The sequence below is a fragment of the Ictalurus punctatus genome, chromosome 13 (genome assembly GCF_001660625.3).
Source record: "Ictalurus punctatus breed USDA103 chromosome 13, Coco_2.0, whole genome shotgun sequence".
NCBI classification, from domain to species: Eukaryota; Metazoa; Chordata; class Actinopteri; order Siluriformes; family Ictaluridae; genus Ictalurus; species Ictalurus punctatus.
Genome location: NC_030428.2, coordinates 25,903,730 through 25,916,433, shown reverse-complemented (window position 1 = coordinate 25,916,433; position 12,704 = coordinate 25,903,730). Strand labels below are relative to the sequence as shown.

Genomic DNA, 12,704 nt, shown 5'->3' with positions numbered 1-12,704 from the left:
TTATTAACCAAGTGATAACAGGAACTAAATTGTCACTTTGGGCGCCAGCGCTATCCTGTCCGTTACTCCTTCTATATCAATGTCTTATAAATATTTAAGCTGTGTCAATGACAAACAGTATGGTAAGTCACGTACAGTATGCAGCATTTAATCCATCTGAATTGAACACTGGTGTGTTTTTCCCTCTCTTTGTGGGTCTTTAGGCAGGTGAAAATAAAGCACTTGTGCTCAGTTGTGGATCAAAACCACCAGTTTGACAGCATTTGAGTCTCATTCCCAGTTGAACTGCAGAGTGGATTAATTGCAGTGAGGAAACAATTCGACTCTGAATCTCCTAATCGACCCAAATGCAGAAAGGGAATGTATTTTATTAGTTGGTTTAATTATATGATGTGTGAAACCAAAGAACAAAGCGTATCAACAAACTAATATGTATGAAACCTTCGTAAAAATGTAATGAATTAGCAGGTAGGGATAAGGTAACTATGGTAAAGCAAAAATGTGAAAATAACATGATATATATATATATATATATATATATATATATATATATATATATATATATATATATATATATATATATATATATATATATATATATATATATAGTATGAAAATAAAATTACAGATGTTATTGTTACTATATGCCTGTACTACATGGCCTGCAACCATTTTTGTTTGTTTGTTTGTTTTGTTGGGTTTTTTTTTTTTTGGGTGATACTTTCTATGACGGTCATATGTATAATAACTTATTACTGACTTATAACATGTTATGTTACATTCCTAACATTTCATGCATCATTAGAATTGTTATAAATTATAAAGGCATCATACATTGTAACAATGTTTATAAGGCATTTAAAACAGTGCTTATAGCACATTGTATCACCATTACATCTTTCCATTATGTCTTATGTACAGATAATACATCATGTTAAAAATTCTAAATGCATAACAAAAATATATAAAGTATAACAAATATATAAAAAAAAAAAAACATATGTATAATTCCTCATGAATGCATTATAGCATATGAATGTTTTCGTAATTTGTTATAGATATGATCATACAAAGTGTTACTTTTTTTAATATACTAAAGAATGACACATCATACTTTTTATTTTTTTTAGTTTGTGGTGACATTGTGGATCCATGAGTAACTTTGTAGTTAATGTTACTTAATAAATATTAGAATAGGCTTTATTTGATTGTAGTCATGATTATGGGGTTTAATACAAGGTGGTTTGGTTTTGCTGATCATTGAGACGGTTTTGTTGCGCAGACCTGGCAACCCTGATTGTGAACACTACCTCAAAGTCAACTCATTCATTTATCCGCTAAGAAAAATCCCCTTCCAATGAACAAGTGGAGTCGATCAATCGCTTAATAATGATGGTTTTCAGCTTTACTTTTTTTCCAAAGACAAACTGCGTGACTCTAAAGTGACACAAATTTCCTGCATCTGAGAATAAAATTACATAAGTAAAAATATTCTTCATATTATGCGAATAATGTGTGCGCATAATATTCCAGTTTCAAATATAATGCTATTTCAATGGAAATTCACATCTTTTAATGCGATTACATTGTACATTTTGTCATCATGTCATTGAAATGCTTTGATCTACTTTTGATCTGAGAGAGCAACTTTTCTCTTTCCTATGATTTAAACTGCTGACTCTGAGAAGAAAGGCCCCAATGTTTGCAATAAAGAACATTTGAATACATGAGAACATTTGTTTAAAGAAAAGTCAAGAGTGACATTTTTTTCATCCAGAAGTAATAACACACACACACACATAAAACGCATGCACGCCCACACACAATGGCAGGGACATCTTCATCTTTAAGGTGATAGACTGATATAGACAGGATGATATTGGGAGAGACAATATTTCTTTGTCAATTGTGCTACATGTTTTAGCACCCACAACTGTTTTTTGGGTTTTTTTTTTTTTTTTTTTTTTTACCCTTAAACCCTTAAATTGGGCTCACGGTGGCGTAGTGGTTAGCATGTTCACCTCACAGCTCCAGGGTCCAGGGTTCGAGTCCCACTGTGGCCCTGTGTGTGTGGAGTTTGCATGTTCTCCCCGTGTTGCAGGGGTTTCCTCTGGGTACTCTGGTTTCCTCCCCCAGTCCAAAGACATGCATGGTAGGCTGATTGGTGTGTATGAATGGGTGTGTGAGTGTGTATGTGATTGTGCCCTGCAATGGACTGGCACCCTGTCCAGGGTGTACCCCATCTTGTGCCCAATGCTCCTTGGGATAGGCTCCAGGTTCCCTTTGACCCTGAAAAGGATAAGCGGTAGATAGATGATGGATGGATGGATATTTACCAACTGAATTTTATAGCAATATTAAAACTGTATGTAATGCAATTGCAACATCAATAAGACTCCCAAAACAGCCCCAAATCCTTTTTGGATTTTGGGAGTGAAAATGGGCCTTTGCAATTTCTGATGTCTAAAAAGAATAGAGCCATACTCAAAAGGAAGCTCATCCTGTTCAGAGTAACACCAAATTATATATATATATATATATATATATATATATATATATATATATATATATATATATATATATATATATATATATATATATTACAGTTATATTATAGTATAAAAGGCAACCAGTAATAAATGTGCTGAGAATATGAAGCAGTGTTCAATTTGACCATATTGACTACATAATTAAATAAGGATGAATCACATAGCATATGGGGTTTTGGATTGTCACATCCTGATCAAAACATTTTAAAAATAGACATTATATTCCCAAAAGTATGACACCTGACCATCACACCCATATGTGCCCATTCCAGAAACATGGACATTAACATGGAGTTGGCCCCACTTTGCTGTTATAATAAACTCTGCTGTTCTGGAAAGGCTTTCCACTAGATTTTGGAGCGTGGCCTTGGGGATTTGTGTTCATTCAGCTACACAGCATTAGTGAGGTCAGGCATGATGTTGGGCGAGAAGGTCTGGGGTGCAGTCGGTGTTCCAGTTTATCCTAAAGGTGTTCAGTGGGGTTGAGGTCAGGGCTTTGTGCAAAACACTTGAGTTCTTCTATTGAAACTAACCTTGGCAAACCATGTTAGCACACTGGCATGCTGGTACAGGTTTGGGCCTCTTAGTTCCAGTGAAGAGAAATACAATTCTGTGCTTCCAACATTGTGGCAGTTTGGGGAAGAACCACACATGCGTGTGATGGTCTGGTTTCCAAATACATTTGGCCATATAGTGTATAACAGTAAATATAAATACTTGGAAAAACTGTAAGGAATCATAGTCTAAAAAGGTAGAGACTAATTCTGGTTTGCAAGAGTGGGATAGTCAATAAAAATAACAATTTCAAGGCATAAATACTGATACACAAATGTTCAGAAAAGGTAACAAGGTAACACCTACGGGAGATCCAAGTTTATTAGAGCTCTCATTTTTTTTGTCAGGAGTGTTTGAACTAGCATCCTTCAGCTCTGTGCAAACTGATTCATGCCTTCAAACCATGTGATATAAACATAGATAATGCCAGTTATACTGAAAATTGTTTGCAGACCTTTTAAATGGCAGCTTATTTGCATTTGTGATAAAAAAAAAAAAAAACTAACATAAGAGTTTACATAAGGATGCCACTTCACAAGATGTAGCAAAAAAAAAAGACTGACACAGTTGGTAAAAAAAAAAAAAAGAAAAGGAAAAAAAAAAGCACTCACCCTATGTTCCGGAGATCGCAAGTTTAAATCTGTGCCAATGCCATCCATGGCCGGGAGTCCAGAGAGCAAAAATTGGCTGTGCTCTCTCTCACCAGCGACACTCGCCAATAGTGGAGATCTCTGAGGCCATGTATGCTGAAGGGGCAGATAGCGTTTTCCTTTAAGTGTGTTATGCCTCCCAGTCATGCAGCATGAGCAACAGTTTGAAGAAATGCGATTAGCTGCTTTCACATTTTTTGCCTTCACCTTTGTAGCTGCTGTTTGATGGGGAGACCTGATTGGTGGGTGGGAATTGGCCAAGAATAAATTAGGGAGAAAATCGGGGGGGGGGGGGGGGGGGGGGGGGTGGTGGGGGGAGATCATTAATGCCATTAAGAATTTCATCACTTATTACAAAATATTAACACTTTGCAAACTGCAAATATAAAAACTGTGCATCTTGGGCCGTTATAATTATATTATCCTAGCCTGTCAGAAATATGTACACAGTGGGGTAGTGATGGCTTAATGGTTAGCACTATGAACTACTGTTCAGATGTTTGTGTGTTTGAATCCCACTGTCGCCTGACCCTTATCTGCTCGGCTCAATTAAAAGTCACTTTGAATAAAAGTGTCTGCCAAATGAATAAATGTAAACAAATATATGGATGCCCTTAAGGCTGTGCATGCTTCCTATTATCCCTCCATTAGTAGGCGAAGCAGTAAGCCTAAAATCCTGTTTGCTAACATGAACAAACTTCACCTACCCATACTTCTCCAATCCATTCAAATCCAATCCAATGTGAGGCTTTCATAAGCTCCGTCAAGGATAAAATGGTAAATGGTCTGCACTTATATAGCGCTTTTATCCAAAGCGCTTTACACTGTGTCTCATTCACCCATTCACACCCACACTCACACACCAATGGTAGCAGAGCTGCCATGCAAGGCACTAACTTGCCATCGGGAGCAACTTGGGGGTCAGTGTCTCGCCCAAGGACACTTCGGTATGTAGAGTCATGCGGGCCGGGAATCAAACCGCACCACCTTCCATTGCTCCATGGTCCATTTCTGATGTTCACATATCTAATGTTGGCAGTTTTGGCAGTGGACAAGGGTCAGTATGGGCACTCTGACCCATCTGCAGCTACACAGCCTTATTTCTTCTCTTCTCAAGGACAAGTTTTGAATATTGAACTCAAGTTGATAAGTTTTCAAAAATTAAACATAAGTAACCCATTGTCTTGACTTGGAAAACTTGTCAAATGTAAGTTTTTGAGTTGAAACAAAGGTTTTCTTCAAGTTGAGTTGACTCACATTTCTAAGGCAGCAGGTGAACTTTCGTTTCGAAGTTTAACCACCTGAAATGTTTTACAGTGTACAAAGAGAGAAAAATAACACGAAAGCAGCTGTTAGGGGGAGTGGATGCGGTACATGTTTCCACTGAGTGGCAGGAAGATTTCAACACATCGTCGTGCTTTTCCTGCTGATGTGTTGGCTGTTGTAGGAAAGACACATAAATGAAGCCACATGACACAACATTCATGGTTCATTGCAGATTTTTTTCTGTCAAAATATTTTCACTATAGTATTTCACAATGTTTCACACACTAACTTCTTTTTTATCAGCTATAATTGTCTATATCTGCACCAATAAATGCCTTTTTTAAATTATAAACCAAGCCGCCTGGGGGAAAAAACAAAAAAACAAAAACAAGTTGCATGTGTCATAATGCTCGATTACGCCTCAGCTTGACTTAATAACAGGGCCGGTCGTTTCTACTAAAGATTCCCACAGTGTCACGAGATCAATTTTAGGCCACTGACTGGGTGAAATACAGCTGGAGTTTAAGATGGAGTCTTATTTCGGTGCTTCACCTGCTGGTCAAAATAATCCCACAGCTCAAAGTCCATTGCAACATATTGGGAAATGCCATTGGCGTGTGTGCTTTGCCATACCAAATGTAATTGCACCCTTGTGTTACTGTTTCTTCCAAAGTACTCTTTTGATGCTAAATGTTCAGCATACAATGTAGAGTCCGGCCAACAACACACCATCTGATTTTATGCTAAAACAGAAAAGCTACATCATATGTGAAATTTACACTTTAGACATGATTCATTTATTTTTCTCAACTAGGGCATGTGCTTTTATTTTAATATACAATGCAAAAAACTTCCAATCCCCAACTTGCATGGATACTAAGCGTGTATGCTATTTTATAATTGGGGATGTGGTAGTGTTCAGAATCAACCAATCACATTCAAATGCATGTTAAATACTAATTAGTGTACACCTGCCATCAATTAAAGTGACTGATTAACCCCAAATAAAGTCCAGCTGTTCCTATAGGATTCTCCTGGCATCTTCTTGGTAACATCCAACTGGAAAAGCCATGGGCCACAAAGAGCTTACAAAGCAGGGATCTCATTGTTGAAAATTGAAAAATGAGGAGAAGGTTACAAAAAATTTTCAAGGCATTGGCTATACCATGGGACACTGTAAAGATAATAATCACGAACAGGACGTCCCTCTAAAATTGAAGAGAAAACACGAGAAAACTGCCAAGAGGCCTACAGCAACATTAAAAGAATTACAGCAATTTCTGGCAAGTACTGAGTACTGGTTGCTCCCTACATGTGACAACAATATCCGGAATTCTTCATATCTCTGGGTGAAGGGGTAGGGTGGCAAGTGGAAGCCTTTAACCAAAAAATAAATAATAAAAAAAATATCCCAAAGCCATCGCACAATATAATCTCCCAAATCCATGTGGAATAATGTGTCAAGGTCTGATGAGACCAAAATGTAACTTTTTGGCCATAATAACAAAAGATATGTTTCCCAAAAAACCACAGCACATCACAAAAAGAACACCATCCTCATGGGGAAGCACGGTGGTGGAAGTATCATACTTTTAGGCTGTTTTTCTTTAGCTGGAACTGGGGTTTTAATCAGGGTGGCAGAAATAATGAATAGCTACAAATGCCAGTCAATATTGGTGCAAAATCTTAAGGCTTTCACCTTCCAGCGTGACGCTGACCAAAAGCAATCCTCCAGATCAACAACCGAATGGCTTCGCCAAAACAAGTTAAAGTTCTTCAAACGGCCCAGCCAGAGTCCAGGATCTCTGGGGTGACCTGAAGAGGGCTGTGAACAGAAGATAACCAGGCAACTTGACAGAGTTAGAATGCTTTTGCAAGGATGAATGGCAAAATACTGCTACGTCAAGATGCTCCAAACTAATCGACTCTTCCCCAAAAAGATTGACTGCGATGATAAAATCTAAAGATGATTCAACTACTGTAAGTATTTGTTTAGGGCTGTGCACACTTATACGACCAGGTTATAGTACATTTCCCTCCTAAAAAGATTTGTATTGTTTTTCACTTTAATTAACAGTTTAAAATTTTACAATAAAGGTAGAAATGTTTCTGACATGATTTTATTTATTTATTTATTTATTTATTTTTGCATCACAAAAACCTTCCATCTTAACTGGGGTGTGGAGACTTTTTAGATCCATGTATTTATTTATTTGTTTGTTTTGTTGTTGTTGTTGTTTGTTTGTTTGCTTAGGAATCATTAATTAATTAATTAATTAATTGTTTGTTTGTTTGTTTGATTGCTTCGCTCTTTTAATTATCTGTCGTTTGCTTAGCATTTGTTTATTTATTTATTTATTAATCTATTTACTTATACATTTTTTTCCCTTTTTTATTTCGTTGGTTAGTCGGTTGTTGTTTACATATCTGTACTGTAATTATTTATTCATTCGCTTATTTATTTCGTCAATTTTTTTTTGTTTATCTGTATTTGTTTTTTTGTTTGCTTAGCTGTTATTTATTTGTTTGTTTGTTTGTTAGCTGTTATTTATATATCTATTTGTTCGTTCTTTCATTCATTCATTCATTCATTTATCCATCCATTTGTTTGTTTGTTTGTGTTTAGCTGTTTTAATCTGTTTGTCATTCGATGTTGCAGAGACATCAAAGGACCGGTAATGAGTACAACTGGAAAAAAAGAAGAAAAAAAAAAGGAAAAAGTTTTCTCTTGCCTCGTGTCTCTCCTCATGTGTTTCCAGCCGTCGATCAAACAGAACTTAACATTCAGTTCGTCACTGTGACCCAATTTAAAAGCCATTATGCAAACACGACTGCTTCATTCACTCAGCCATGTGCTTGGGTCAGGGAATATTTGATTTCGGGGCAAATCAATGAAAAAGCCGGCCTGTTCAGCGCATGTGATAATTTTCAATGAATTCTAATTTAATCAGACGGGACGACACGTGGAAAGATTGCAGTTACTCCTCGCTGTATATACAATTATTTGGACAGGGGCAATTTAACATCGGCTATGATATGAATTTTTAATAGCAAAAAAAAAGAAAACAGCTGCAGTGTTTTGCACTTAGATGTTACTCTTTATTGCATCAGTGCTGTTTCAGAGTGTAGTAATCGTGTAGAAGCTCATGTTAGACCTGTGAGATGAATTTAACCTCGGCGAACATGTTACACAGTAAAGCACGAGTTCCAAAGGACCAAACCTACAGTCACGCCTGAATATGTCTCTCCATTTCAGTCCAACTTCAATCGATTCAGGTTAAATATTAACCTCCGTCGTTCTCCAAGGTTACAGGAACATGTTGTACGAGTAGGCCTACCAAAGGGCCACATGTTGATCTTTTTTCTCCCCACTAAACTCTACTGTAAAAGGACCAAAAGCACAGAAGGAAAAAAAAATAAAAATGACTAGGAACATTTACAGTGAGTTCATGGAAACTCAAGCAGTACATTCAGTACAAACATTCACTGCACAAAAAAGTGCACAATGATACGACTGTCTTTATCCAAGCGATCTCTCTCATGCACACGCAGTCCGATAAGTAACAACTGTGTAAAATGGAATACAATATTATTTCTTAATATAGAAACTAAAGTTTTGTGTTGGTTTTTATTTATTTAATAAGCAACACCAAAAAAAAAAAAAAAAAACACTAGCAAAAACACTTAATTAACACACAGCAAGGGATCACCATGAATTTATACAGCGTATTCGCATACAAGGTACTGGGCGGTCTACGGGTGCAGTTGCAATGGTGAATAATACTGAGAATGAGAATGAACTAGAGCTACATCTCAAATCTTAGACAGGCAGGGTCAGCCTGGGATATCGAATTTTAGCAGGTTTCCCATAGGCCAAATAAATAAATAAATAAATAAATAAATAAATAAATAAATAAATACATTAGAATAGGCTCCAAACTATGTATGTTTGTATGGGATTTTAAGTCTGATTTAAAATGGTATGTGGATTAGACATGGGATTAATAATAATAATAATAATAATAATTATTATTATTATTATTATTATTATTATTATTATTATTATTATTATTATTATTATTATTATTATTATTATCCATCCATCCATCCATGTTCTACCGCTTACTCCTTATTATCTTAATTGTTATTATTATTATCAGTAGCAGTAGTAGTAATAGTAGTAGTATTAATCCCATGTCTATAAGCCAACATACCATCTAAAATCTAAATTATTATTATTATTATTATTATTATTATTATTATTATTATTATTATTATTATTATTATTATTATTGTTGTTGTTGTTGTTGTTGTTGTTGTTGTTTATATGGAATATGCATCAATAGAATTACAATTAGAAATTTTCCTATTGTAATTCATGGCAGTTTGATTTCACCCTCTTCAATGAAACTTGCTTTAGGTAGATCATGAAACGTGCATTTCCTCAGCTCCATAACAACCCTGATACTGATTTAGTTTGAAAGAGGCACAAAAGATGCTTTAGTACCACTGTTGCTGCTGCTGCTGCTGCTGTCTCTGGTAATGTAAAAAAATATCAGAAATGATGGCCATCACACACATCCTGGTCTCTGTGAGGATCACGTCATCCTGAACCATACCATGTCCCCCAGACTCAACAGCAATTCCACCATCTCTGTCTATATTCTTCCCAGGCCTCTTTAGCAACCCAACCAAACAAATATACCTTTACACGTAAAAGCTTTCTTTACGTAACCATCAAGTATTTGTTCTAATTTACTTTTTTTTTTTTCATAACAGTTTTGTACGGGAGCCCTGAAGGGTACAGTGTGTACAGTATAGTGAGATAGAGACTTTTTCATTCTCAAGAATATGAAGAATAACTGCTTTCTGTATATAATATCACACAGCTGAACGACTATCTATATAAAGAACGGTGATTTATTAACGCTATTAATCCTACGCTATGCTAAACAAAATTTGAATGATGCATATATGGAGTATTCATCGCTGCTCTGTTGAACCCTTGCCTTAGTAATGCCACAGTTGTTTGTACAAGGCTTTCAGCTATTAGTCCGAGATGTACAGTGAGCTCTTTCTTTTCACAAATCACCTGTCACTTGCCTCTCCCAGGGTATGTCTGAGTTTCCTCCACTTCACAGAAACATGCCTCAGAATTGACCCTGATCCAGGGTGTGTTCCCACCTCATGCCCAGTATTCCCACGTTAAGCTCTGGATCCACCACGAGCCTGACCAGGATAAAGCTTCTTAAGACAGTCAAGGGTTTTGAAATTGAAAACTTGGAACTGTTTGTGATAGGGAAACACCTCTTTAACGGATCCTCCTCAAGGACAACCAAAGAGCTCCTAAGTGTCTTAAATTATGTAACAATTTTAGGAGGCATGCTAGTTGTGACCTCACAAGTCCAGGATCAGCAATTTAATCCCGAGCTTGTGGAGTATGTGTGGAGTTTAGCCTGTCATCCCAATGTCCCATGTGGATTTCCAATGGCTTGTTCAGTAACATTTGCTGAGCTAAATGGACCCTAGGTGTGATGGAGTTTGTTCCCAGGATAAGCCCCGAATCCACACAGGATTGTTCAGGGAAAGTTTTGCGTATTCAGAGATGGGTTAAGCACATACTTAAGTCAGTTTTGAATAGCATGTAGACCAGCACACTGAAACACATTTTTGTGTTATTATCTTTGGTTCATGGTCAGATAAATTCCTAACAATTCACATGACTCAGTTTGTATATAGTGGGGTTGCCATTCATACTTTTTCTCACGACGTAATTCTAATAAAATCGTACAAAATCATAACACATCACATTTTTTTCCTTGAAATTTGTTCGCAAAATGTAGTGAAATTGGGCTGCTTGGGTTTATGACACTCGCTACCATTGCTGAGATGTTCAGTCCTGCACTCTGAATGACCCTCACGAAATTATAAGGATACTCAACCAAGCTCAAACCTGAAAAATCTTCCTAAGCAAAGCCATGAAAACAGCATACAATGCCAGCCTAATGCACTGTGTCCGCACCGCACTGAATCTCCCGGCATTAGTCATCTACTTCATTTCTAATAGAGAAAGCATATCTAAAAGGATTGAATATGTCTGCTCTCCTTTATATATACATACAAAGACAATCTCTCTGTACCACTACCTTTCATTCATTTAAAACAAAAGTGTTGGACGGAGAGAACTAATCAATATTTTACTGGATGGTTTTCATTAGGAGAAAATGTGGTGAAATAATATTTCGTAACAGGTAGGAAAAGGAGCTTCAGCATTTGTGTATATATATATATATATATATATATATATATATATATATATATATATATATATATATATATATATATATATATATATATATATATATATATATATATATATATATATATATATATATATATATATATATATATATGTTTTTTTTTTTTTTAAATCACATCAATGAATGCATAGCCCATATTGTACATCTATATGTTTTTATTTTTCTAAAACTGCCCTTTCAGAACATCCGTTGTACAAATCCTCAATTATTAATATATGAACCAGAGTAGAAAGCAGGCTTATTCAGGGTTATTCCACATACATCTTACCTTCTTTTCTTTATTTCTACCACATGCTATGTATATGATGAAAGAAGACTTTTCTTCACTCATCATATACATGAATGAAAGGCCTTTTTTAATGAAGCCTTACATACTATACAGTGACACTGAATGTGTTGTGTATAAACACTTTAACGAATACACTGAAGTGAACAAGGACGAAGAAAGATCTTTCTACAGAATAAGCGAAGTTTGCATCAGTCCTAAGTATTACTTGTTTAAAGACGTGGCACTGATGTATAACTCAAAGGGCCAAGCAAAATACACTTCTCATGAAACAGCCAAACAAGCCACAGTCTCTGTATCCAAAACTGGCAATTTAAATCTACACGGGGAAAGTTATGCATATTCAGAGTCGGGTTACATAAGCGCTAAAGTGGATTTTCTGAGCATCATATTCCGTTCATAATAATTACAGTTCATGCCTGTGGATTTGTCGATAGCACATTTGCCTCACACCTTCAGGCTTGGGGGTTCGATTCCCACCTCCGCCCTGTGTGTGCGGAGTTTGCATGTTCCTCCCCATTCCAAAGGTTGCTTCGTAGGCTGATTGGCATCACTAAATTCCCCATAGTGTGTGAATGTGGTTAGTGGTTAGTTAGCGGTTAGCACATTCGCCTCACACCTCCAGGGTCCGGGGTTCGAGTCCCACCGTGGCCCTGTGTGTGCGGAGTTTGCATGTTCTCCCCGTGCTGCGGGGGTTTCCTCCGGGTACTCCGGTTTCCTCATGCTTGGTAGGCTGATTGGCGTGTCTAAAGTGTCCATAGTGTATGAATGGGTGTGTGAGTGTGTATGTGATTGTGCCCTGCAATGGATTGGCACCCTGTCCAGGGTGTTCCCCGCCTTGTGCCCGATGCTCCCTGGGATAGGCTCCAGGTTCCCCCGTGACCCTGAAAAGGAGTAAACGGTAGAAGATGGATGGATGTGTGTGCACTTGTGCACTGTGATTGGTTAGCACCCTGTCCAGGTTGTCCCCCGTCTTGTGCCCTGAGTCCCCTGGGGTAGGCTCTACAGGGTCCCCATGATCCTGTATAGGATAAGCTGTATGGATGAAAATGTATGGATGGATAGTTCATCCCTCTGA

At 36.9% G+C, this 12,704-nt stretch overlaps 1 long non-coding RNA gene across 1 annotated transcript in view; it reads right to left on the bottom strand.

Annotated features, from left to right (window-relative positions):
* Positions 1–1,981: 1,981 nt before the first annotated feature.
* Positions 1,982–12,704, bottom strand: part of LOC124628832 (uncharacterized) — a 67,020-nt gene continuing 56,297 nt past the window's right edge. Inside the window, exons 3-4 of the long non-coding RNA XR_006983547.2 lie at positions 3,716–3,989; positions 1,982–2,289 (exon numbers count right to left, since the gene is read on the bottom strand). This is a non-coding gene — a long non-coding RNA (uncharacterized LOC124628832). The remainder of the gene's footprint in view (positions 2,290–3,715; positions 3,990–12,704) is intronic.